Consider the following 27,128-nt stretch of genomic DNA (forward strand, 5'->3'; position numbering starts at 1 on the left):
TAGTTACTGCCGAAAGACGTATAAGTAAAAAGTTCGAAAACTGATTTTCTTGACATTCGATTAGAATGTAATTACGTAATAATTAACTACTAAGAGATATGTAATCTGTCTTACGGATGGAACGAAATGCCACGGAAACTACAATCGAAAGATGGATAAAACGTTACATTCATGATATTAATATGTGTGAGAAAATGACACAATAGTTGAGTAAATCAGTGATCAACACGACAGACTAACAACGCTACATTTGTGCAATCAATTCACGATTGTAAAAGTACTGCTTAATTTACAAATTTGTGTGAAAAATAAAATGTCACTGTCATAAACTTATGCAAACAAAAAAAAAAAAAAAAAAAAAGGTGTTAATTGCTTAAACATATTAAGGAGAAGGCGAGAATTACACAGTAATGAATATTTCCTATGAAGGCTCTATGACTAGGTTTACACTAGAGGAGAGTTTTCCGGATTCGTAAATGTTTCCGGATTTATCAATTTTGGAGTATTCGGATTCGTAGGCGTTTACACTGAAAGGATATTCGGATTCCTGACCGTTTACACACAACGACAACTCCGGGAACATTCGAAATAGAATGGTTACCAAGCCCAGTGGTGTTTCGTCGTTCGATCGACAAAGTGAAAATGCCTCCCCCAAAAAAGGCTAGAGTAGATCCAGATGCCACTGAGCCAAATTTGAGTTGGACAGATGCCAAGCAGGCTAAGTCGACGGCGATTAAGTGTGGCTGGCGTTAAACTTCCTTGCAATAATAATTTTCGTTTCTTCAGAAATACTACGGTACACATGATAAAATTTATCGCCTGAACCTGCAACAAGATTAGGCAACCGGAGACCGCCAGCAATGTTAGCACCAGATCCATTTTGGTTTCACCGCAAGCTCAAAAGATTGCAGGTGGAAATAATATCCGGATTCGAGAAAAAAAGCGGTTACACGACAAAACTTTCCGGATTCAAAAGTTATCGGATTCAAAGTTCCCACTTTAAATTCCGGATTCAAAATCTCCGGAGACACGACCAAACCGGGAAGTTTTTATTTCGGATTCGTCCACTTTCGTGTAAACGGCAGAATGAATCCGGTACTAACACGTTTCGGATTCATTACGAATCCGGAACAATTTCCTCTAGTGTAAACCTAGACTATATCTCTATGAGATCTTTACCAGGCTCGAGAAATGTTTGGATCTTCAGAGAATACTCCAGTTTCGCGTTCTGAGCTGATAACCGCTGTTCGAATGTTTGCAGATACTGCCAAGCGTGAAAACGAGGCTAACCCTGTATCATATCATTGTAGTATACAAACAAACCAAGTGCGAGCGTGTAAAAATCTTGATTTTTTTAACTTATAAGAGCTCTTTGTAGTAAACATTTACGTCGAAAAATGCGGCGAAGGCTGCCTGATGGACACAATTCAGAAGATAGAGGACTTTCAAAAGCTTACACTGAAATATTTGAGAGAAATATTGAAAGTAGAAAACCAGCCATGTGGCGGCAAGAAGGCTGATCTTGTCCTAAGATGTCAAGCTATTTATCAAAGAAAAGTGGTCTGCGTCGAGCCTGGCAACGTTTCAAAACAAGAACAGCCATTGATATCGTTGATTTCGAACACCAAAAGTGACCACGAAATAACGTACGAAGTTTTGTCTAGAGATCAAGCCCCTCGGAGATGTGAGTGGAGCAAGGACTTGCGAAATATACCGTCGTTCAACCTCGTAAACTCTACGACTATGGAATATGGATGGCTCTGCTCCTGAAAAATATAAACACCAAAGTTTAAAGTAATCTTGAGTTCAACTTGATACTTTGATAGTCTTATATTAATAAAGAAATATTCCAAATCTTCAAAGCTAAGTGAATCGTACGAAAAGAAACATTGCAATTTGCTCAACTTAAGTTATAACTTATATAGCTTACATAAAACTCAAGAGCTCACTAAAAGCTCACATTTTACGGGCAGTCTTATAGGCATACAAAAACATGCCTAGTCGTAGCCTGTACCGCGTTCCTCCTGGAGGTTTGCATAGGTCATTTTCCTTAAAATGATGGCCGCATACGACCGTTGAAGGTTTCACGTAAAAGCCGTCTCTGCCGTGCTGCCGCTTGATTAAATTGCACCATCGATTTCGAAGCGATGGCTTGGTTGGAAACTTTAAGCAGTGAATTTTCGATGGTGTTCCGTCGCTTAGATATTCAAAATTATTACAAGCTACAACTGAACACTGCTACCCTCGGCTTCTATGTTTTCTGTGGAGCTTTGGTTCGTTCATAGTGCTTCGAGAGCCAACAACAAATCTAAAACGAAACTTTCGCGCTGTTTTTTTTCAAGTGTTATACAGGGATAGCCTCGATTTCAGGTTTACATTTGCGCCTGCAGTGCATGTACAGCGGCATTTCGCGGAACGAGCAAAGGGAGTATTCGAAACGTACGCCTGGTTGCACATGAACAGAACTTTAAAAGAGTAGCGAGTGAGGGTGGCATTTCACGTTGAAGCAAGATAACTTGGAAAGCGAACTCTAGTATTTTTGATAAAGGCTGATAGTTTCGAAAGAAACTGTTTGGGGCTGCGTCGGTGGGAGAAACGAAATAATTTGGATATATCACAGGCAGCCCAAGCTCTCTTTGAAAACCCATATAGATATATCAACAAAGTTGAAATGGTAAATTGGCCACCAAAACCACAGGCAGCCCAAGCTCTCTTTGAGAACCACACAAGGAACACAATTTACATATCGATTTATAAGGATTTGTATGGGATTTTCGACAAGATAGCCATAGAGATAGTTAAAAGTGAAAATATTAAATAAAAATGGCTTACCTTATTCCATACGTGTCTTGCTTGCTCCTGGTGTCGTTATTTTACCGATTTCACTTGATTTAATCGATTTTTTTTTAAATCATGGTTTAAGAAGAGAAAACCAGGATTAAAAGAAACCCGCTTAAATCAAGTGAAATCGGTAAAATAAAGACACCAGGAGCAAGGAACACTCGTATAGAATAAGGTAAGCCAAATTTATTTAATATTTTCACTTTTAACTATCTCTATGGCTATCTTGTAGAAAATCCCATACAAATCCTTATAAATCGATATGCAAATTGTGTGGTTCTCAACGAGAGCTTGGGCCGCCTGTGCCGTAACGATTACAAAAGCTGACGTTTCGAGCGTTAGCCCTTCGTCGGAGCGAATAGAGGAATTGTGGGTTGCGTGTGCTTTTAAAGGCAGAAAATGGAGCTACGTTATTGGTGGGAACATGGCAACGAGAAAAACACGAATAAATTAGTGGAATGAAAAGCGTTCGTTGATCCCTGTGGGATTTAGACTGCCGGTTTGAAAGATGAGCTTTTGTTCAAGAGTTTTACGGCTTTCCGTGCTACCTAGTGTAAGGAAAGACCGCAGATTGCCATATGTTGCTTAGAATGATTAGGTAAATTAAAATGTCTAGCGACTGGTTTCGATGTGTCCTTGTCATTCCTTTCCACGTCTCGAAGGTGTTCTCGGAATCGGTCACCTAGTCTTCTGCCTGTTTCGCCGATGTATATCTTTTTGCAATAAGTGCAAGTTATGCAATAGATTACATTGGCGGAGGTGCACGTGAAGTGATCGGTGATCTAAATGGATCGTTTAGGTCCCGACCGCGCCCAACTTATTGGGCCGTTTAGGCCCAACTTGTTGGATTGTTTAGGTCCCCACCGCGCCCAAGTTATTGATCGACATTCAGCAATACAAACGTCGCATAAGGAAGATTCCGACCGCATTCCATTCACTCTCACGTTTCACCCTCACAAGCACTCAGTTAAATCCATCATTCTTAAAAACTTTAAATTACTTCAAAACGATCCAGAGACAGGCACTATCTTTTCGCAGCCTCCGCTCATTTCATTCAAACGCGACAAATACTTAGGAAATTTTTTGGTCAGACGTTCTTTTCAGACTAATGAGCAACCAGGCACTTTTAAATGCGCTCGTGCACGATGCAAAACGTGTCCTTTCATTCACAACACTGATAAAATATCGGGTCCTAAACGATCCATTTAGATCACCGATCACTTCACGTGCACCTCCGCTAATGTAATTTATTGCATAACTTGCACTTATTGCAAAAAGATATACATCGGCGAAACAGGCAGAAGACTAGGTGACCGAATCCGAGAACACCTTCGAGACGTGGAAAGGAATGACAAGGACACATCGAAACCAGTCGCTAGACATTTTAATTTACCTAATCATTCTAAGCAACATATGGCAATCTGCGGTCTTTCCTTGCACTTAGGTGGTACGGAAAGCCGTAAAAATCTTGAACAAAAGCTCATCTTTCAAACCGGCAGTCTAAATCCCACAGGGAACAGTGAACGCTTTTCATTCCACTAATTTATTCATGTTTTTCTCGTTGCCATGCACCCACCAATAACGTAGCTCCATTTTAGCTAACACAAGCACACACAACCCACAATTCCTCTATTCGCTCCGACGAAGGCCTAACGCTCGAAACGTCAGCTTTTGTAATCATTACGGTGGCCAATTTACCATTTCAACTTTGTTGATATATCCAGATTATTGTGTTATTAAATAAATAAATTGTATTAAAGGATGTTTCAAGGAGACCTCAATTTTAAAAAAATTATTTACGTCCTTACATACAGAGCTTCTGAACAGAGGGGGGTAGAATAAATTGAGCAATGAACGTAAGTCTCACATTCTTTGAATTTCCTATTCATGGTCTTGAGGAGTTAATGTTTGTCTGATTGTGTCATAAAAAAAAGTCAAAGATATTGGCATTTTATGTGTTTTTTTTTGTAGGCATTTATCGTGGGTGTCCTAATTAATCTCTGTTCAGAGCTACCAGATCCAGTTCCTCATCATACAAATAAAAGGAAAAACTGGTTTAGCATCCATAAGGCTTCCTTTCTATAACGTGCTTACAGAACACAGTAGTAGCGCATAAGATTGAGCATAAGAGACCATGAAAGTGAAATGGTAAACCTCGCTTCCAGGGTCTTTTTTCTTCCAGTACGACCATAACTGCGCGGATTGCGCGCATCTTGTACCCAGATCTCGCGCCACCGAGTGATTGTCGCTGTCAAGGCGGGACACACAAATACTGTGGCATCAAATATATTACGTTATTTGCGATGCGGATAACTGCGAAGAAGAAATCCTTGCATATGTTTTCTATTTTCTAATCTAAAGCTATACAGATTGGCTTCAATGGTGCACTTTATTGGGCTTGCAAAGAAAGGAAAGAAAATAATATATGATCTGCGCACGAGAACTTTACTTCCTCTTCAAGTTTACTTTCTAGAGAAATAACAATGTAATTATTTCGCAAGTACCATGGAATCTCATTCGTCCACTTTGTAGCCCTACTAAGCCAAAAAACAGAAAATAGAAGGTTTTGGCGCAAAGTCCTTTCTAAACGTATAAAAACAGGTACAGCGGGCATTCAGATTCTTCAGTAACCCTTATGGCAGTTGAATACCAAAACCTTTGCTCATTTTGAAAGTCTACTCCAGTCTTTGCCAATTCGGCTCTCTCTGAATTCGTTGAGATTTTATGATACTGTATCTCATGTCTCTGTCTCAAAATTACACGCGAGTTTTAGTCCAGTCACGCAATCCTCAAGATGGTCCAAGGAAGGATTTCCTCTCTGAATTTCTTCACCTTGCAGATTAAATATTCTTCTTTCATCCAGACCAGTTGGAATCCAATCATTCTTGGTTCTCTCCGTAAAAAAAAACTATCACCAATCTGTCCACAAGTTCTTCGTTTCCTGTGAACTCGCCATGTATCACTTTAACGTCGAAAGGGGTCAAATCATCTTCGATTTCTTGGCGTTTGTTTTGAATAAGAAACGATGCATGACGAGATCCTGTCAACACAACACAGCTGCTGCGAGAAAGTTCTTTTTTAAAATTCTGTTCCTCTGCCAGAATATCGGTGACATTTCGTAGATCTGCCACTTTTCGCAGCTTACCTTGTAAGTAATCCTTAAGCTGTTCAGCTTTAGCGCTGTCGCTTTCAGAATACAGGAACAAAACGCATTTCATTTTCAGTAATGAGCGTGTGGACAACTGAGACAGATAAACTCTCTCCCGCGCCACCCTTGGGGTAAAGGGAAGAGACGGCTCAATCTCAGACTATGAGATCACATCATTGTGTGCACTTTTTTAGAGGTGTGCATAAAAGTCAACTGCTTCGACATTGTAAAGGGAAACCTCACCAGGATCTTTGAATCAGAGTCCGTCCGCGAAACTGCGATAACAGCTGTCTAGAAAATTACAAGTAGAGCCCGGCAAAGCTACCGTATTTACCCATGTATAATACGCACTTTTTTTTCCATAAAAATAGCCATCAAAATTGCGGTGCGTATCATACACGGGCTCCATTGTTTGTCAGGCACGTTTTAATTTGCACACGTTAAAAACATAACAAAGAAAGTAACAAAATCCTACCAGTGATTGGTTGTCAGTTAAATAATCTATCAAATAGATTACTTTCATAAATGGCAGCCGGATAATATTCTTTTGTTTAAATTTAAATTAGCCCTTCTGGCCTCGTTCTCCAATGCAAAATTCAAAAGAATACATTATCTCAAGCGAGGCTAGAAGGGCTAATTTAAATTTAAACAAAAGAATATTAATCCGGCAGCCATTTATGACAGTGGTCTATGAAACATTTTCAATTTCGATCCACTAATAAATCAAAGTGACTTTTTAAGAAACAGCTGATCGAAGAAAACAACATGTGAGATTGTGACAATCTACCCTGCGAGCAGAGCCTTTTTAACCCGTCCTCGAACGTTGGAGGGTTAAAAAGAAGAAAAGAAGAAAAGAAGAAGAAAAGAAGAAAAGGTTCTGCTCACAGGGTAATCACAATCGTGATCATGGCTACAAGACTTACCACTGTTAAACGTCAAAGTTGCAGTGTGTCCGACAAGTTGAGAATTATCCAGTTTGCAGAGGAACATGGCAATCGTGCTGCCGAGCGTGAGTTTGGTATTCACGAGAGTAATGTTAGACTCTGGCGAAAAAGTAGAGAAAAGCTCGAGAAGTTGCCTCGACTGAAGCGTGCTAACCGCGGAAAGACAGCTACATTGTTTATTTTTAATTATTGACTTATCTATTTTTCAACGGCCGTGAAACTAAATAATGAACAGCAAATCATTCATCAAATCATAGGTTAACATGGTCAGCGTCCCTTTAATCGAGATCGCGATTATTCATTAAAAGGGTACAAAGAAAATATAGCAATGCCATAGTCAGTCTGCCATTTACACAATTTCAATTCCGGGAAAGCACTGCTTACCGAAAGCGATAGGCTCTTCTGTTAGAGACAGGCCTCCCTCATTCCTCCTTAACAGACCTTGCACATGGGTTTTCCAGCTTACCTTTCCGAAGAGCGTACGAGTTCCGAATATACTCGAAGATTAACCAAAGATTAACTGAAGGTTTTCGAAGTTACCCGAAGATCCCTGAATTTTTCAAGGCCTGTTTTTAACTTAAAACAACTCCGAAGATTTTCTGAGTGGTGTACGAGCTCAGTGCATATACTCCGAAGTTACTCGAGGATCCGGCCTGAGGAACAATAGAACCCCCATAAACATGGTCGAACACCTCTGAGGAATTAAGAAAACGCTGAAGAATCTACTTTTATGTTAGTTACACGGAATTTGTGATGGTGAATTTTGTCTTAGCCAAGTGAAAAGTGCATGGATATTGGGTAAATTCAAATCAGTTTGTTTCCGGTTGGATAGTTAACCACCCCGATATCCCACTCCTTTTTCCTCATCCGAAGAACAAAGAAAGATCGAAAACGCAGGCCTTGTGAAGACTTGGCATGTGGTAAAATACGCTAGTGACGCCATTGTCTAAAAATTGATCGCGAAATTTTTTTTTTAGTTAAACTTGAATTAATAACTTGAATTTTGAATAAAAATATCAGATCTACAGCCACAGCATCAGACTTTTGCCCTCACCAGCAACGTGTCTCACGTGGCCACACCAATGGGAGGGGGGGGGGGCTGGCCAAAATCATCCTTTTGGATACCCAGGGCCGTTACCACAGTCATTCAAAAGGTTAGCCAAGAAAATGGAACAGTCCACCCTGCAGTTGAACGTTAATTCTACTGAACTTGAACAAGTAAACTCGCATAAACTATTAGATGTCACGATTGACAGCCAGCTTACTTTCGACCAACATGTTGAAAATCTATGCACGAAGTTATCGCAGAGAATTGCCGTGCTGCGAAAAATAAGACGCTTTTTGCCCGTTGATCAAAGGAAACTTTATTATAATGCTATGATCAAGCAGACAATGCTTTATGCATCAACCATATGGACATCTTGTTCTGCTGAGAATTTGCAGAAAGTCTTTAAACTTCAGAAACGCGCGGCACGTGTAATCCTCGGAGCTGACAGTAATGCGAATAGCGTACAACTGTTTAGGAAATTGGATTGGGTTCCATTCTTTCATGAGGCAAAAGTCATGATAGGTCAATAATGGTGTACAAACGATTGTCTGGGGACTGTCCACCTTATATGTCCCAAATGCTCGTAAGAAATGCAGACATAAATGAAAGATCAAGCAGACATGGACAACTAAACCTCGTCTGTCCCCGATTCAAACGGGAGTCAGAGGGAGGTAGGCCTTTCACAGTATCGACCTCACGCCTCTGGAATATCTTACCACTGGACATAAGAATGAAACCTACTATCAAATGTTTTAAGAAGGCCATGTTAGATTTTTTTAAGAATAGTTATAAACGATTAGAATATTTTATCTTATAGTTTTTATAAACTTTGTAATTTTAGATTTTTAGCTCTTGATCTTTTTCCATAAATAATTAGTTTTTAATCTTTTTCAATAATTATTTGCAATATATTTTAAGAGGGTCACTGGTTTGTCAGTTTTATACTGTTATGTGTTTTACCCTCTTTAAATAAAGTTGATTATTATTATTATTATTTACGACATCTATGTTTAGCCAAAGGCTGTCGCCGGCGATGTCTTCTACGCAGCAGCATTCGTTTAGCGGTATGCGTCCACTCCAACCATCCGTGCCCCAAGGTTTTCCTTTACCGCCGAAACCCATCATTCCTGAATCTTCTAATCCTTTCTTTTAAATGAAGCTAAAAGAAAACATCTCAAAATGTAACGGATGTGAAGGAAGCTTTCAAAAAGACTTTCAACCTGTTGATATCATGGCAGTCATTGGACGTTTAGAAGTGGACTGGTATCCAAATCTGTACTTAGATGGCACAAAATGTTGGAAGTTAGGAAGAGCACAAAGAAGATAATACCATATTAACACAGCATGTCTGTGCACACGTCGTCCCTGGTTCCATACAGGCCACTGGCAAGGTCTGGTGAGGAGGAATGAGGGAGGCCTGTCTCTAACGGAAGAGCTTATCGCTTTCGTTAAGCAGTGCTTTCCCGGATTGTAATTGAATAAATAGCAGAGTGATTAAGGTATTGCTATATTTTCTTTGTACCCTTTTAATGAGTAATCGAGATCGAGATTAAAGGGACGTTGACCATGTTAACCTATAATTTGACGAATGATTTGCTGTTTGTTATTTAGTTTCACGGCTGTTAAAAAATAGATAAGTTTTTAATTAAAAATAAACAAAAGATGAAATAAACAAAGTCGATACAAAACAAATGAAGCCTGGGGTTCGATTGTTCCTCGAGGATCTCCGGGTAACTTCGGAGACCCTCGGATAGTTTTCGGTTAATCCTCGGAGTATTTATTCGGAGCTCGTACACTCTTCAGAAAAATCTTGAAAAAAAAATAGAAGAATTGAAAAAACAAGCCTTCAAAACTCAGTACTCTCTGGGTAACTTCGGAAACTATCGAATAATCTTCGTGTTAATCATCGGAGTATATTCGGAGCTCGTACACTCTTCGGAAAATCATCGGAATCGTTTTGAATTAAAAAACAGACGTTGAAATATTCCGGCGGAATTCCGGATTCCGGCTTTTCCAGACTATCTGCTGGCTTGGATTACCGAGAAAACTGAAATAATGGTCTTGCCATTCTGCCATCCATTGTGAGACTGAAAGCCCTCGAACTTGCAAAGAACGAGAAGTACAGCATTCCTGAAGGACATTTTAAAGTTAGCAATCAGTGGTGTCAGCGCTTCATGAAGAGGAACGGTCTGTCACTTCGACAGAAAACAACATTCGCACAACGTCTGCCAGATGACTGACGAAGAGAAGATCGTCCGATTTCATCGCTGCATTATTGATCGCTGTAAAGAAAACAGCTTCCCACTTCATCTCATTGCTAACATGGACGAGACTCCATTCACCTTCGACATTCCACCGAATCGTACCGTCAACAAAACCGGCGAGAAAACCATCAAAATACGTACTACGGGAAATGAGAAGAATCGAGTGACAGTTGTTTTGGCGTGCTGGGGCGATGGATCAAAACTGAAACCGATGGTAATCTTCAAGAGAAAAACCATTCCTAAGATCAAGAACAAGCATGGAGTTTTTGTTTCAACCCAAGAGAAAGGATGGATGGATTCAGAACTTATGAAAGTATGGATCGAAAAAGTGTGGTGTGCGCGAATTGGTAGCCCGAGGAGGAGAAAGAGCTTGCTTGTTTACGACTCAGGTTGAAGCTCACTTGACAGATCCTGTCAGAAAGCGTCCTTGGATTCCGCGTCCTTCAAACGTGAGAGGACTACTCTTGCTTTGATTCCTGGTGGGTTAACTTCCCTTCTCCAGCCGCTCGATGTATCTTTGAATAAACCATTTAAAGATGGAGTCCGAAAGCAGTGGATGGCTGATGGAATTCACGAATTTATCGCCCATGGACGACAAAAGAAGGCTTCCGAGGAACTGATCTGTTCGTGGATTTCGCAAGAATTCCGTCCGAAATGATCGCTGCCTCTTTCCTGAAATGTGGGATAACAAACAATTTAGATGGCACACAAGGTGAATTAGTTTACAATTCAACCAAGAACAATGATGAACTTGATGATTCAGTCATCGAAAATCTATTTGAATCGGACAGCGAGTCGAAATTCCAAGGTTTCGTTGTTTAATTCAAAGACACTAAACACTCCACTTCATTTAAATCGTACGCAAGGCAGTATTAAATAATCAAGCTACCAGCAGTGCGGTGTGTAGAAATAATGTTTATGAATTGCTGTTATGATAATAATCAAAATTGTGAATTTCGGTATATCAATAAGGACTTCAAGTTGCATTTTTGGTAAAACGTTTGACTGTTATTGAATAGAAAAGCTTGTTATTATGTGCTCGGTGCGTGCGATACTTGTAGTCGAAATGGTTGTAAACATATTATTAATGAATTTCCAGCTAATTAAATGAAAAGATAGAAGTTTTAATTCTTGGTGTTTGTCTTGAAATCTTTTTCTTTTTTCAGAAAAAGAGGTCAAAAATTATGGTGCGTATTATACACGGGTGGGTATCATGCACGGGTAAATACGGTAGTCGAAATCGGAAATGAAAGGATGGATGGTGAAAAAACTAGGGCCTTACGCTACACAGAAATCGATAGTATTGGTTGATGATTGACATAGATCAACGTAAAAAAGGATAAACTAACAGAGAAAATATTCACAACGTAAAACAACGTAAATTAACGGGTTAAATATTCATAACAGACTGTACAAACCTCGAACAACAATATTATTTGAGCTTCTTATTTCTTTCTATCTAATAACAAATTCGAAGAGTGTCCTCTTCTACTTATACAAATATTTCTCAAGGAGGATCTAACTCCATAGAAAGCAAAGAGCTTGTCTGATTTTCTGCTTCAGTGCTTGGGTTACTTCACTAGTCTTCCAGCAGTAAAGTGTTGTAGAGTATTTTAAAAGATTGCTATTTCGAGTATTTTTAGGTTCACCTTTTGTTTTGATGAGTCTCGCCATTTTGCGTCTACGTGTTGTTTTGGTAGATCTATAGTTTTGATCTTTTAGTTTTAGTGTGTGCTTGAACTTGGCTCAGTTCGCGGATTTCCTTCTTACCGTGCTAGACGTTTTAATCGCTTGTTATGGTTGGAAATAGCTAGTTTCATAGGTTGTCATGTTTGGGTTGGTAAAGCTGGCCTTAAATTTTACCCACACTGAGATCCTGTTTGTGCGCGTGATTTGCGCGTGATTCTCGTGCGCAGCTCGATCATTGGCGTTTAATTGGTTCCTTGGTGCTCGCCAAGTACTTCGGAGCGAGCCACCCGATTTTCCCCTTTGCAAAACAACAAAAACACTGCGGAAACTCTCACGGTCAGCTAACCCAAACGTGTCTACGATTTTCCTACTTAAAGCGTTGGTTCCTCACGCTAATGCATGACGATTATTAAATGCATAGAGCGCTGCTGTAGTGGCTCTCCAGAAGAAAATAAAAGAAGAAAAGTACAGAGTCTTAGTACCTTTCGTTGAAAGCCAAGCGAGTGGTTAGAACCCGTCCCCAACATATTTGGTGGAGGACCCGTCTTCAACAAAAGCGGTGAAGCACCCGTTATCTACAAGTTGGTAAAGGACGCTTTTGTAATTCCTACAATTGTGAGTGGAACTTCGCTTTTATCAGCATGCTTTTCCGTTGCAAGCTAATTTGACTTTCTAAATCTGAGTGGTAGCCGAGTTCTTTTATAATGATTTAGTCAGCGTAGAATGTAACAGTTTATTTAGTGTATAGGTCAGTTAGCTTCTGATTTGATTATCGCGGTCAATGGTCAATTTCATGGTTTGGATTTTCAGTAACGCTTCTGTAACGTTTTCTCTTTATTAGTACCGTTTTCGATTACGTTGCTTTCATTTTTGGGAAATTTGGCTCATGTAGTATCTCTTAAATATTCATCCTGATTACTAGGCAGCGAGTGCGAGCCCTGGCGGAAGAAGCCGTTCGCCAGGAAACTTTAGCTGTGAGTTCGGGTTCGAATGAGTGGCCAGCCCCTCCTCCACCGGTCAGAAATCGGGAGTACCAAAATTATATATTATAAATTATAAATTTTTATATACGAGGCGATTGAAATAACAAGGCAAGATGGTAACTCGATCATTATTTCATCATACCAGACGATTACACGGTATAGCATAAAGTCGTGACACTAGCCTGACACAATCCAAAAGAATTCATAATATAACCAAAGTAAAGCGCGCGCTCTGATTGGTCAATTCAGCGTCCTCCATTTGCCCATCGGTGTACGCTTCTGACGTGAGCAAATGCAAAGACTATTTTTCCGCGCGCGCTTGTTTTTTCTGGTCATGTAAGATTCCGTAAGATTTGTTAAATAAAAGGGAACTCTTTAGCTACAATGTATCAATGTTATGTTATAAAACAAATGGTAAACACCACAGCGTACACTATTGAGTTATGGATGCACTTGGGAGGTTTGCTAAGCACTCAAGAAGCTAGAGTCGCTCTCGGGTATCGCCTCGAGCGACTCTTACGCTTCTTTCGTGCTTAGCAACCTCCCGCCTGCATCCATAACTCAATAGTGTACGCTGTGGTGTTTACCATTTGTTAATTTTATCATGAGGTATGTGCGTTTCAAAGTTATAACTGTTTGTCTCTTAGCCCCAACAACAAGGCAAGGAGACTGTCCACGCATCGTAAACAAAGATAGCAAATAACGCGTAGCTTGTAATAATGACTGCGTCAAATGCGTAGCAGCGGGCAGCGACTCCGGTGTTCGTGAAGCACTGACATCCAATAAGAAGTTATGAGAGGCTGGGAAACAAGACCAACCAACAGATCAGTCGTGACCAAAAAAACTGTACAAGAGTTTGGATGGCGGATGAAGGGAGGATTCCTTTTCAAGAGTGACAACTGATAAGAGTATTTCCAAGAAACGCTGTGATAATGAAGAGAATGTGGACTGCTGAGAAAGGAATTTATTCTTGTTGAAGCGTTCCAACCGAAGAAGGGGAGTATAGCAGTTCCTCAAATGTTTTGGTCTGTGTTCCACCTACAGCGAAATTTGTTGTTGGTATAATTCTGTTTATGTTTCCATTTCCTTGAGGATCATTTGTGATTGAAACAAAAAGTATTTCATCTGAACCGTACACACCCAGCCTCGATCAATGCAACATTGCTTTTGTAATTATAGTCACTTTAGGACTTCCTCACCAGCGTTTACACATTCAAAGTGTGTCAGAAAAGTTGTCTTTTGTGTCCAAAAAGTAAGTTTTTGTTCTGGAAACTATGAAATGCCTCAGGTATGAAAAAGCAATAAGAAGAAAATGGGGAGACATCTTGTCATTTTTTTTAACAAGGCGAAAAACAATCCTTTTTTACCTGCATCAAATATCTTTGAAAGGGTGCTAACTAAGTATCCATATCATTTGTACGAAGTTAAGACTTGAATCATTTCAGCCATGAAAAACTGGAAATAAAAGTTCAAGATAGCGATTTTACTTGGTCTAGGAAAAAATGATTGGATTCGTGACAATTTCCGAATGCATTACACTATTGAAATTCAAATTTTGGTCGCAGGAGGGAACTTCTTTAAAAATGTTTGATTCAAATTTGTTATTGAAAAGGTTTCCAGCTTTTTCTCTCTACTATTTGCATCCCGGACTAAAATAAAAAAAAAAAAAAGAAATACCTTAACAAGCTGTTTTACTACCACCGCTTTTGCTATTACATTCTCTACCTTCCTTCTCTTTTTTCCAGTAATAAATGGAAAAATTTTGCCAGTGGGGAAATGGGATATATTTTTCAGTTATTTTGTTTCTTCATCCCTTTGATTGACGAGATCAGAAAAAGGTCTTAGTATCACGCAAGCTGAGGTGATTGAAATCCTGTTGTTGTTATTATCTGAACCATTAATAACGTTCCTTATAATGTAGATTATCTTATAATCAAATAATCTTATAATGTTCCATAATGTGCCTTGATGAAGGCACTAGATAGGAGTGTCGAAACGTTGGGTCTATGAATTGTAACTTCTTGGTTACATCTATTAAATCTTTAATACAGAGTAGCATCAAACCATGTGTGATTGCGAACTTTAATATAACCGATGTTCTGAGACATTTAAAGAAAAAATAAACTTAAAATCTCTAAAACTCATAATTATGGACATTCTTCAAATAAATTCTTTAGGGATCTAACTCCGTGGACGGCAAAGTGCTTGTCTGATTGTCTGCTTCACTACTCTTCCAGCAGTAAAGGAACTGGTTTAAAGTGGAGTCAAAGGAAATCGAGGCAACTGCTACTTCCCTTAAGGTGTGATGAATATGTTTTACTGTTAGCGATTGCAATTGACACCATAGAGTATGGTGCATAACAGACCACTAATGCTAACTGCACCCATAGTACACTGTGCACTGCCTTTTTGTATCGCGCCGTGTTCAGTGCATTTGGTTGGCTCGGCTGTGGTTGGACATGGTCTTGTACTTGAGCCTGATGATGACTGAGACAAATATTTTTATATATTCTAATGTGTACCATAAAGCAATGACGCTAGATACAATCCAAAAGAAAGCTACAATGATATCTGTGCGCTTCAAAGTTACAATTTGTCTGTATCTTAACCCCAAAAGCAGGGCGAGAAGCCTGTCCACGCTTACGGCCGTTATCGTCATCAAAGACAATCCACGTTATACATAGGCTGTGATGGGTGAGGCTGCTTCAAATGCGCATCGACAAAGACTACGATGTGCCTGAACCAAGGACATCCAATAAGTAGCATAGAGAGGCTGGCGGACAAGACCAACCAGCAGATCAGTTGTTGCCAGGCAACGATATAAGAGTTTGGACGGCGGATGCAGGGAAGGATAAGAAGATTCCAAAAAAATGCTGTGATGGTAAGAAGAATGTAGATTGTAAAAAAAGAAATTTGAAATTCTTGTTAAAAAACACACCAACCAGAGAGGGGGAGCAATGTAGTTTTTGTAATGTTTTCGCCTGTGTTCCACCTCTAGTGAAATTTGTTGTCGACATTATTCTGTATCTGTTTCCTTTTTCTAAGGGTGAGGTTATCTGTGATTGCAACGAGAAATATTTTTTCTTAATAGCAACTCAACGACGATCACTGAAATCCTACTTCCTAAAGAAAGTCCACCGTAAACCAAAATTCCTCACCAGTGTTTAATTCTTTGTGTGTCAAAAAATGCCTGGAACCTGCGAGGTACCTCAGTTAAGAAATAACACTGAAAGGCAAATTTGGAGACATTTGTCACTGAACCTCCACCGAGAGGATGCTAATTAAGTGTTCCTGTCATATAATTCTTAGTGGGGTTGAAACTTGCATCATTACCTGCAGCCTCACCAAGTGTAATAAATAGTTTAAACTAGTGATTTTAATCGATCTTTGAAAAAATTGAATTTTAACAATCTCCGAAACGAACCAAAGTATTCAAATTCAAATTTTGGTCGCAGCTGCGAACTTTTTGTAAAATGTTTGAATTTTATCCATGTAGTTAATTGCGCTTTGCAGTTTTTCTCTCTTCTTTACGTATCTGACAAGTACTTGAACCGAAATTGTAAACAAAAGCAAAATATTACGCAAGCAAACCATTTTCTACATTTTTTTTTTACCTTTGTCTGTTGGTTATCCTCATTTAGCCAGCGAATTCATAGTGACCATCCCTGATAATGAAGAACCGAAGGTAGTTTACTGGACCCTAGATCCAATTTGTTTTCTTCCAATGTCTTGTTCACGAGAAGACCAAGAAAATACTTTCGTGCTAGGTAAACTTTCATGTAAAAGGAAATTTACTGACAGTTTATTGATCGAGATGTAAAATAAAGGGATGGGTTGTCAAACCTATCACTGACTCGATGAACAATTTATTTCATTGTAGATTTTTATTATTTTTATCATCGTTTATAAAATCTTAGTTTCAGTAAGCTCCGCCTTTAGCTATTGTTAGCCATCTTTCAAGCTCGACCGTAAATTACCGCGTGCTTCATATCGTGTACTGACGAACGAATTAGTTGTCAAAACTTTGTCAAAGTTTATGAGACACCAGTTCTCTATTGTGTCTAAAAAGTTACTCTTTTTCGGAATTTGTGAAGTGTCTCAAATGGTATGAAATGGTGATAAAAGGCACGCCAAATATAGAGACATCTATCGTATCATTTTTGAAAGTGCGGCAAACAATCTCTCTTTCTTTGATAGGGTGCTTTTCAAATGTCCTTATCATGATCTGCATGAAGTTCAAACTTGAATCATTATCAACCTTCGGTAAACTGGAAATAATAAAAAATAAAAGCTGACGATTTTACTTAGTCTAAGAGAACACTGGATTCGTGACAATCTCCGAAAGCCGGCAACAAACCGTTGAAATTGTAATTTTATCACAGATGCCAGCTTATTTTAAAATATTTCATTTGACTTTCTAATGAACACAGTTTTGTAGCTTTAGTCTCGCCGCTCAGACAGATCAGTTATTTCCAAACAATAATACAAAGACTGTTTAGAGGGAATTTCCAAGAAATGCTGTTGTTGAAGCCCACTCACTAAAGAGAGGGAGCATAGGAGTTCTTGTATTGTTTTCGTCTACGTTCCACCTCTAGTGAGATTTGTTGTCGACATTATCCGTTTCCTTTTTCTTCTCGTGTATCTGTGATTGCAACGAGAAATATCTGTCTAAACTGCTCACTCGAAACCACGATCGCTGAAACCCCACTTCTTTAAAATTAGTCACATAAATACCACCTAACCAGCGTTTATTCATTTAAAAATGCCTTGAGAAATTTTCTGTTGTTTCAAAAACTGATTTTTTATCTGAAACCTATTTGGTGCCTCACGTATGAAATAGCAAGAAAATGAAAATGTATAGACACCTGCTTTAGTTTTTACAGAGCACTGAAAAAAGAGTCTCTCTTTACCTGGATCATTTCATCTGGATAGTTTCAAGGAAAAATTTTGGTATGAAGAAGGTTTTCTTTTATGTAGTAAGTGATTGAAGTCTTCCTGTTGCGATTCTCTTGAACGATTGAAAATTCTCTTTTCGCAATGAAAGTTGTTATCCAATATTGAATTAAACATGATAATTTATTGATGGAGATGGAAATGAAGGGATGGGTGGTCAAAACCTGTCAAGACTCGATGAACAATTCTTTTCATTCTAGTTTTTTTACAATCACTTGTGAACATTAAGTTGCGCACTGCTCTTCCTCTAACCAACTCTAACCAATCTTTCAAGCTCCACTGTAAAACTTTGCTTTAAATCTGTTATTATATTGATCGACGGGGAACTAGCTGATGGACAAACCAAACTAGTGACTATTGCTTAAGAGATGCAAAAATTTATGCAATTCTCTGATACGGTTTAGGAGTTTATCCAGGAAATTTTCAATTTCCTCTTTAAATTCTCCTTGATTATTCCGAACAGCAACTGCAGCTGAACCTCTAAACAGTTACGAGTGGGCCGAAACCAGTTTTTCTATCTCAATTAGTAGAGATTAGTTTAAAAAAATTAGTACTTAAAGGTAATATTGTTGGCAAAACAATGACATCGGCAATGTTTCTGTTTGACAATGCGATAAGGGAACTCTTTCTTGCCACCCTTTATAAAAGATGAATTAAGTAGTACATAATATACATTGTCATTTAAGGGCAGATTATTAAGTGGAGATGTTCTTCCTTTATTGTATTCAATACTAAACTAAAGATCTGTGTAAAGTTCAGACTTGACACATTATCAGCCTCAGCAAACTGAAAATAAAAAGTTCAAGCTAGCGACTTTATTTGGCCTAAGCAAGAGATCGTCTAAGGAAACAAATTCGTGACAATCTCCGAATGCATCAAATGATTGAAATTCTAATTTTTGTCACAGATGCCAACTTATTTCAAAATATTTGAGTTAAATTTGCCATGAACAAAGTTCTGGAGGCTATTTTTCTTGTTTTTGTATCCCCGGACTAAAATCTCAAATAAAAACCGTGACAGGATGTTAAGCTACTAAACCATGTTTTTTCAATTTTACGAAATTGGTTCTCTTGCTTTCTTCAGAAAATTCAAAATGATCGTCGTTTTTAATATTTTTAATGGCGCAATGCTCTAAACTCTCCTCTGATCACGACGGTTACTTCTTAAAACTGAAGGGAACAAAATAATTTATCAATTGCGGCTGGAAATCAATGGATATATATGTACAAATTGTTAAAGCGCCTCACGATGATTGAATCTAATTTATCTCAAGATGAGGAGGATAAAAACTAAGCAGCACGTTGAGCAATAAAGCGTCAACATCAAGCAATTTCCCTAAAGAAGCAGACAAAGGTGGAAATTGTTTAACATAACATAAAAATATGTCGAGAACTCTCTGTAACTACTCTAATGTTCCTGAACCACAAACATCATGATCCAAAAAGTAGCATAGAGAGGCTGGCTAACAAGACCAACCAACAGTTCAGTTGTTGCCAGACAACGACACAAGAGTTTCGACATCGGATGAAGGGAAGATTCTTTGCGAAGGGCAACGAAGATAACAGAATCGCCAAGAAATGCTATTATGGAGATCAGTACTGTAGATTGTTAGGAGAGGATTTTTAAATTATTGTCGAAGTACACCAACCAGGGAGGGAAAGAGATGTAGTTCTTAAAATGTTTTGGTCAGTGTTCCACCTCTACTGGTATTTGTTGTCGACTTTATTCTGTTTTCGTTTCCTATTTCTTGGAGTGGGGTATCCGTGACTGCAACGAGAAATATTTCGTCTAAACAGCAACACAACAACGATCACCAAAACCTTACTCAGTTCCTACATAATAATCAGATAGACTTTCTCATCATCTTTTACTCGTTTGAAAACATCACAGAGAAAATTGTCTGTTGTGTCAAAAAACCTATTTTTGTCGCTTTAACTTGTCACGTACAGCGACGTGCCGTTATGCTAATAACGAGGACCAGCTCGTAAGCTGGCCTAGTTTTATTGATAGGGTGTCAATCAAATGTCCATACAATTTGTGTAAAGTTGAGGCCTGACTTGTCATCAGCCTGAGCAAGCTAAAAATAAAGAAACTAAAACAACCGGTTATAGTCAATTATTATTTCATACGAATTCTTAAAGTTTGTTAACATACACAAGCAAGGGAACCATCTTTACATATTCATAAGAATTACGGAAAATTTTCTGATAACAAGACAAATTCGAGACTAAACGTCGACCAATGCAACTCGATTCGCAATATGAAGTCAATAACAAGCCTCTTTCTTTAAGTTAGTAAAAAAACGTTGACTTTAAAAAACTCTTTTAACTACCCTTTGAAGTTTTATCCAGTACTTTTATATTGCTAAAAGAAGATTAAACATGAAATTAAAATGCATGCATACCTTTCTTTAATTATGCCTTGCCGTATTCAAGATCATTGGTAGTTAGCTAACACGAAAAATACTTTTGAAAAGAGATGGTTGGTGTTTCTATTGCCTTTCTTTCAGTTTACTTCCGTAAAATAGCTATTTAGTGCACACAACAAGCAATTTTTTTTAATGAATACTCGATTAAAAGTGAGAGCCTCACAGGGCTTTGCGTTACAGAAATCAATAGTATTGTTCAATGACTGACATTAATCAATATATAAAACATAAATTAACGGGGAAAATATTCACAACACAAAAAACATAAATTAATGGATAAAATGTCCACAACAGACTATGTACAAACTTCGAACAACAATATTATCTGAGCTTTTTATTTCTTTCTATCTAAAAGCATATTTGACGGGCGTTTTCACACAATAATTGTGTAATCACTTTCAGCTTTAGAAATACTATATATAAGTCGACGATGACCTAACTCCATGGACAGCAAAGTGCTTGTCTGATTGTCTGCTTCACTGCTTGTCTTACTTCACTTATCTTCCAGCAGTAAAGGAACGGGTTTACCGTCGAGTTGAAGTAAACTAAGATAACTGCTGCAGACCTCAATATTACTAAGTCTGATGAATATGTTTTACTGTAAGCGATTACAATGTCCACTATATAGTATGGTGCATAACAAACAACTAATGCTAACTGCACCCACAGTGCACTGTACACTGCCTTTTTGTATCGCGCCATGTTCAGTACATTTGGTTGGCTCGGCTGTTGTTGGACATGATCTTGTACTTGAGCCTGATGATGACTGAGACCCCGAAAGATTTTTGTATACGAGGCGACTGAAATAACAAGGCAAGATGGTACAACTATATGGCCATACCAACTGATTATACGATAATCTAACGTGTAGCATAAAGCAGCGACACTGGATACAATCCAAAAGGTAGTTACAATGATGCATGTGCGCTTCAGAGTTACAATTTGTCTGTATCTTAGCCCCAACAGCAGGGCGAGAAGTCTGTCCACGCTTATGGCCGTCATCGTCATCAACGAAACTCCACATAATGCATAGGCTGTGAGGACGGTGGCGTCCTTTGCGTATCGACAGAGATTCAATTGTTCGTGAACCACAGACATATTACGAATAGTATTCAGAGGCTGGGTAACAAGACCTGGGTAACAACAGATCAGTTATTGCCAGACAACGATACAAGAGTTTGGATGGCGGATGAAGGGAAGATTCTTTGTGAAGGGCAACGAGGATAAGAGAATTGCCAAGCAATGCTGTGATGGAAAGGAGTATGTCAACTGCTGCGAAAAGTACGTATACTGATTCTTTTTGGCGCCCACTAACCAGAGAGGGGGAGCAATGTAGTTCTTGAAATGTCTTGGTCTGTAATCCAACTCCAGTGAAATCTGTTGTTGACATTATTCTGTAATCGTTTCCTTTTTCTTGGACTACGGCTATCTGTGATTGTAACGAGAAATATTTAATCTAAAAAGCTACACAACGACGACGTACATCCTACATAACAATCATATAAAGACTTCCTCATCACTGTTCACTCGTTTTAAAAACGTCAGAGAAATTGTCGCTTTAACTTGTCAGGTACACCCCCTATGAAATAGGAATAATAGGCAAATATATAAAAATACCTGTAACATTATCTTTGTTTTCTTTGTGGGACAAACAATCTCACTTAACTTAGCCTACATGCAGGCATTCATTATTAACGCTTCAATACGAGTTACTTGACCCGTGAATAAGTTTGAGGCCTTGAGCAACACGACTCGTGGGCGAAGGAACGACGTGCCATAGTGCTAATAACCGAGGAGCTGCTCACAGGCTGGCTTGGTTTCATTAATAGAGTGTCAATCAAATGTCCATATCATTTGTGTACAGTTGAGGCTTGAATCATTATTAGCCTCAGCAATCGAATAAAAAGAAGATTCAAGCTAAGGATGTTCAACCCATGTTAATCAGTCAGTAAAATTCGACTGCATACATCGATTACGAAGTTGATGTATGGCCACACATGCAAACTTATTTAAAATATTTTAATTCAACCGTATAATTAGTAACATTTTGTGGCTCTTTTACCTCCCTTTCGTATCCGACAAAAACTAGAGCAAAGAATAAGAAGAGCAAAAAATTACGAGAACAAACAACTTTCTGTCGTTTCTTCCACATTTTCTTTCGCAGATCTGTTGTTGCCACATAACGAAACACGAGTTTCGTTGGCGGATGAAGGGAAGATTTTAAGTGAAGGGCAAAAAGGATAAGAAAATTGCTAATAAATGCTGTGATGGAAAGGAAAATTTGGACTGCTAATAAAGAAATGAATTGCCTTTGTCGTCCATCCATCGAAATAGGGTTGCATAGAAATGAGGCTATGTTCACGCGGTGCTGAACGAGTTTTCGACCGGCTGAAAAACTCGACCGGACATTCTGTTCACACGGAATTGTGCGAAAGTTTCCTTCTGTTAAGATGGAACTGATAACCGGATGAAGTTTGTGACACCCGTCAGTGGTTTTACTATCTCCTCATGCGCACACCGTTTCTTTAACCAAGTGCAAAATGGTGTCTAGAACTGAAGAGAAAAGCCAATTCGGATAGTAGCACGGATAACGAATATTTCACTTGGACGGATGAGAAGACAGCTCTACTGCTTAATGTTGCTTTATCGTATAAAATTGAGAAAACGGACGAGGGGAAATAATGGGAATCGATACGAACAAGGTATGAGGAATTACAAGAACTTTTCATTGAAAGATATCCAAACAACGATGAATTCGAAGTAGACCCAGCACAGTTTCCAAACTGTAAGGATACTAGCATATTCTCCAAGAAGAAATAGTCGTGAAGTTGAAGAGGATAAAGTTCGGTTATCGAAAAGCTGTAGATTCTGTAAGAGTGGTATCAATACTATTTGACGAATACGCTGAACTATGGTCTGGATGTCCGGCTGTCGAAGCTATGGATAATGGCATTGAGACCGCAGAAGAGAGACTCGGTAATGATAATCCTGACGAAAGTGAATCGGGTCTACTACTCTTCGCAGTGAATGACCCTGCAAGGGAGAATAACACTGGTGAGACAACCTCGGATGATAGTGCTAATGATACACTTAAAAAAACTGTTGATTCAAGAAGAAACTTAATTTCTAAGCTAAAAGAGAAAAGAATTCCAAGCCTAGGAGAAGACCACAACAACAGAACAGAATGTTAGCCCTTGGACACAAAGAACTTCAGTTGAGAAAGAGAATGATCGATCAGCTTGAAAATTCAAAAGAAAAATACATGATTTATGATTTTTTATTTTTATTTTTAAGATTTGCTGACAGGCAGGGACACCGCTACAGCTTGCATCAATCACTGCGGGCCCAGTAAACCCACCCATCCCACCCAGGGGAGGCCATCCATCACACAATAATCTGATTTGTGGGAAATTAACGTCTCCTAACCCCAACCCTGCAGGAGACGGGACCTCCATTTGTTCGTCCCTGTCCGAGAAGACTAGAATATCTAACCATTTCTTTATGTTATAGAAAGGTAGCAAATTCTTCTCAATTATTTTAAGACTCTGAGTGTTGGTCCGGCCGGGGCTCGAACCCTCAACCCCCCTAACAACAGTCCAGCTCTCTATCCATTGAGCTAACCGGGAAAGTGTGCCAAGTTTTACCGCTAGTTTACATTCTTTAAGCACCACATTGCAGAATGGATTCAACATGCTGGGGATGATGATGCAGCAGAATCATCAGCAGAACCAGCATCTCCAGTACAATCATCCCCAATATCAGCAACAGCAAAGCAACATGTCAGATGTTTGGCATTTACAGGATCCTTCTCATTTTAATAACTGTTGGATTGTGCGCTGTTTTCGCACTCTGTTAACAAATTTGAGTTGCGTTTATTATCTGCACTGCCAGTTTGCCTGCTCACAAGGCAGAGAGACATTGGTTGGCTTACCTTGTTATTGCACTATTTACCCCAGAGATTTTCTGTTTTTGTATGCATTATACTGTACCAGGAACGATTTCTTCAATATAATTAGTTAAATTTCGTCTATGTTACTTGTCATTAATAGTTGTTGAGTTTCATGTTTGTAAGCTAGCACTCCCTTTCTAACTTCATAAGGTTCATGCTTGTTGAATAATATTAAACCACAAGAATGTTTTTCATCTTTATTTTATTAACTAGTAAGATCAACACAAGTATCTTGGAATAAAAACATGCCCAAGGTGGACAGAACTGATATCTTGCTGTACTAGTATGAACAGGAAACTATCTGACAATATCAAAGGCAAGGATAGACGTAATTTTGAATGTTTTAATTTTGAATGTTTTATGGGGCCGGTTAGGTGTAATCTCTGAAATATGTGATCTCTGAAATATGGGTATGCTGCAGAAGTGTGGCAAGACATTCCCGCATACCTCTCTGAGGCTATTGAATCCATACAAAAAAGAGCCTTAAAATTATATTCCCAAATTTTAGTTATCAACAAGCCCTAGACCAGGCAAAATTGTCATTGTTGTTACATCGTAGGATATTCGTTTGTAAAAAGTTGATGGCGGAAATGAGGAATAAAGCCCACCCCATATCTTTCTTAGCTCCACAAGCTATAACAAGTTCTACACCTCAACAGCTCCTATGCATTGTTGAAAGCCATGAGCATCGTAAAAATTGGCAACTGCGTCACACACTTCTTCTTCTGATTTTGGTAATCTAATGTAATCAGGTCCAAGGACGATTGAAATGCATCTGCAAACTCTTCGAACAGTTTCAGACACAGTTGACTTTCCAATGCCGAATGCAGTAGCAATCTTGCAGTATCTCCCCTCGTCCGATAAATAGTACAAAGTTACAGCTAACTGCTTCTCAACATCAATTGCAGATCTCACATTTGTGGATTGCTTCTGCAAAAAAAAAGGTTTGACCTTATCACACAGTTTCATGAAACTCTCCTTGGACATTCGAAAGTTTTCACGCCACCCATCCGACACGACAGTATTGCTGACAAAATTGTCTCACCAAAGTGATGTTCTCCCAGGTCTAATCCAGTGTTTTCGCTGCTTCGACGTCTTCGATTTACAGATAGATGAGCAACGATTAACTTGATTTTCTGACATTAACAAGATACCAACAAAACGTCGCCTACGTGCGTGGTAAGCTCGGCATGTCCTACACATTTACAAAATAATATTATGTAACAAAGCTGTAACATTGCCGAGTACCGCAATCAAGTTCCATTGAGTACCATCTTCGTATAAAATTGTAAAACATATTATTTAACTTGTAACGAATATATGAAGTTCATATATTTTGAACTGCGGTTGTAGATACATATGATGCACGATCCTCGCAGTAGAGAGCGCTATTTATGCAATAGCGAAAATCAGACCTGAAAAAAAAATCAGTCCTGTACGGGATTCGAACCACTGACTTCTGCGATACTAGTGCAGCGCTCTACCAACTGAGCTAAAAAGCCAATTATCTGATTTATCTTCACGGGTTTATTACGAATCAACTTAACGGCCTGCTCCCATTTGGCTTGTTAGCTCAATTGGTAGAGCGCTGCACTAGTATCGCAGAGGTCAGTGGTTCGAATCCCGTACAGGCCTGATTTTTTTCAGGTCTGATTTTCGCTATTGCATAAAAGCTGTTGAGGCGTGGTCGATCGAAAATAGGATGGAACTGAACGGGGATAAATGCAAGGAGATGCGCATTGACTTTAAAAGGAACACTCACAATTTTCCACCAATTGTGATTAATGGCAAGGAACTATCAGTATCAAACAGTATAAAAATCCTAGGAGTCACTATTAGCTCAGATTTAAAATGGAACGAACATATCTCAGAGTGCATTAAGAAAGCGAACAAGCGCCTTTACTTTATTGTTCTTCTAAAGCGCGCAAACGTTCCACTGAGCGACATTATAAATTTTTATTGCACCGTGATAAGATCTGTTTTAAAGTACTGTGCGCCAGTTTTACATCACGCGCTCCCACAGTATCTTAGTGACGACATTGAACGAGTGCAAAAGAGAGGGCTCTCCATCATTTGTCCTTATGCGTCATATTTCGAATGTTTGGCCAGGTTCGACTTAGTAACCTTGCACGCGAGACGAGTGGCTTTGTGTAGCAAGCTTTTCGAGTCTATCACGTCATGCCCGGATCACAAACTCTTGCCTGTCTTACCTCCTAAGAGAGGACACAGATATAATCTAAGACAGTCCAGGGCTTATGCCATGCCCCGTACACATACAAATCGTTTTAAGAACACTTTTATTCCAAGTATGTGTACATAAATTTTTTCTTTTTTAGACTAGTTTGTACATATTCATATATAGAGAGTTTTTCGCATTTGTGGTTTTATTATAATTTCAATTGTATTTATTCCTAATTCTAAGTAATTGTAACGCAATTCAGTCTACGGACTGCCATGTTCGATATTCTAATAAACTATCTATCATCATCTATCCAGCGCTCTCTACTGCGAGGATTGTGCACCATATGTATATTATTTAACTTAGTTACAACGCATCCATGCAGCCGCGCTTTCGCCGTACAAAAATTCGGACCGGCTAAAACTTCTTCCTCGATTTTGGTGTTCAAATTTTTGAAGGCTTGGGCGTCCAAATTTTCGTACGTTTAGCGTGGTGCCATGCGAACGAAACACCTAAACGCACAAATTTTCGGCCGGTCGAATATTCGTCTGGCACCGTGTGAACGTAGCCTAAGTTCTAAATATGCTTTTGATTGTGTTCCACCTCCTGTGAAATTTATCGTCGCCATTGTTCTTCCTTTCTTTCTCTTTGCAGAAGGTTTGATGATCAATTACATGCGAGTTTGATAAGTATAGTTTTGTC

The 27,128-nt window shown here is 38.9% G+C and overlaps 1 long non-coding RNA gene and 2 pseudogenes across 1 annotated transcript in view; all 3 read right to left on the reverse strand.

Moving 5' to 3' along the window:
• The window catches only part of LOC148721062 (uncharacterized), an 87,306-nt gene that overhangs the window by 27,949 nt on the left and 32,229 nt on the right, over positions 1 to 27,128 (reverse strand). The gene's annotated exons all lie outside the window — the stretch shown is intronic.
• LOC148721065 (uncharacterized) lies at positions 5,212 to 6,378 on the reverse strand (annotated as a pseudogene).
• On the reverse strand, positions 19,917 to 22,453 carry LOC148721066 (melanocyte-stimulating hormone receptor-like; annotated as a pseudogene).

This window comes from Stylophora pistillata, chromosome 11 (genome assembly GCF_964205215.1).
Source record: "Stylophora pistillata chromosome 11, jaStyPist1.2, whole genome shotgun sequence".
Taxonomy (NCBI): domain Eukaryota; kingdom Metazoa; phylum Cnidaria; class Anthozoa; order Scleractinia; family Pocilloporidae; genus Stylophora; species Stylophora pistillata.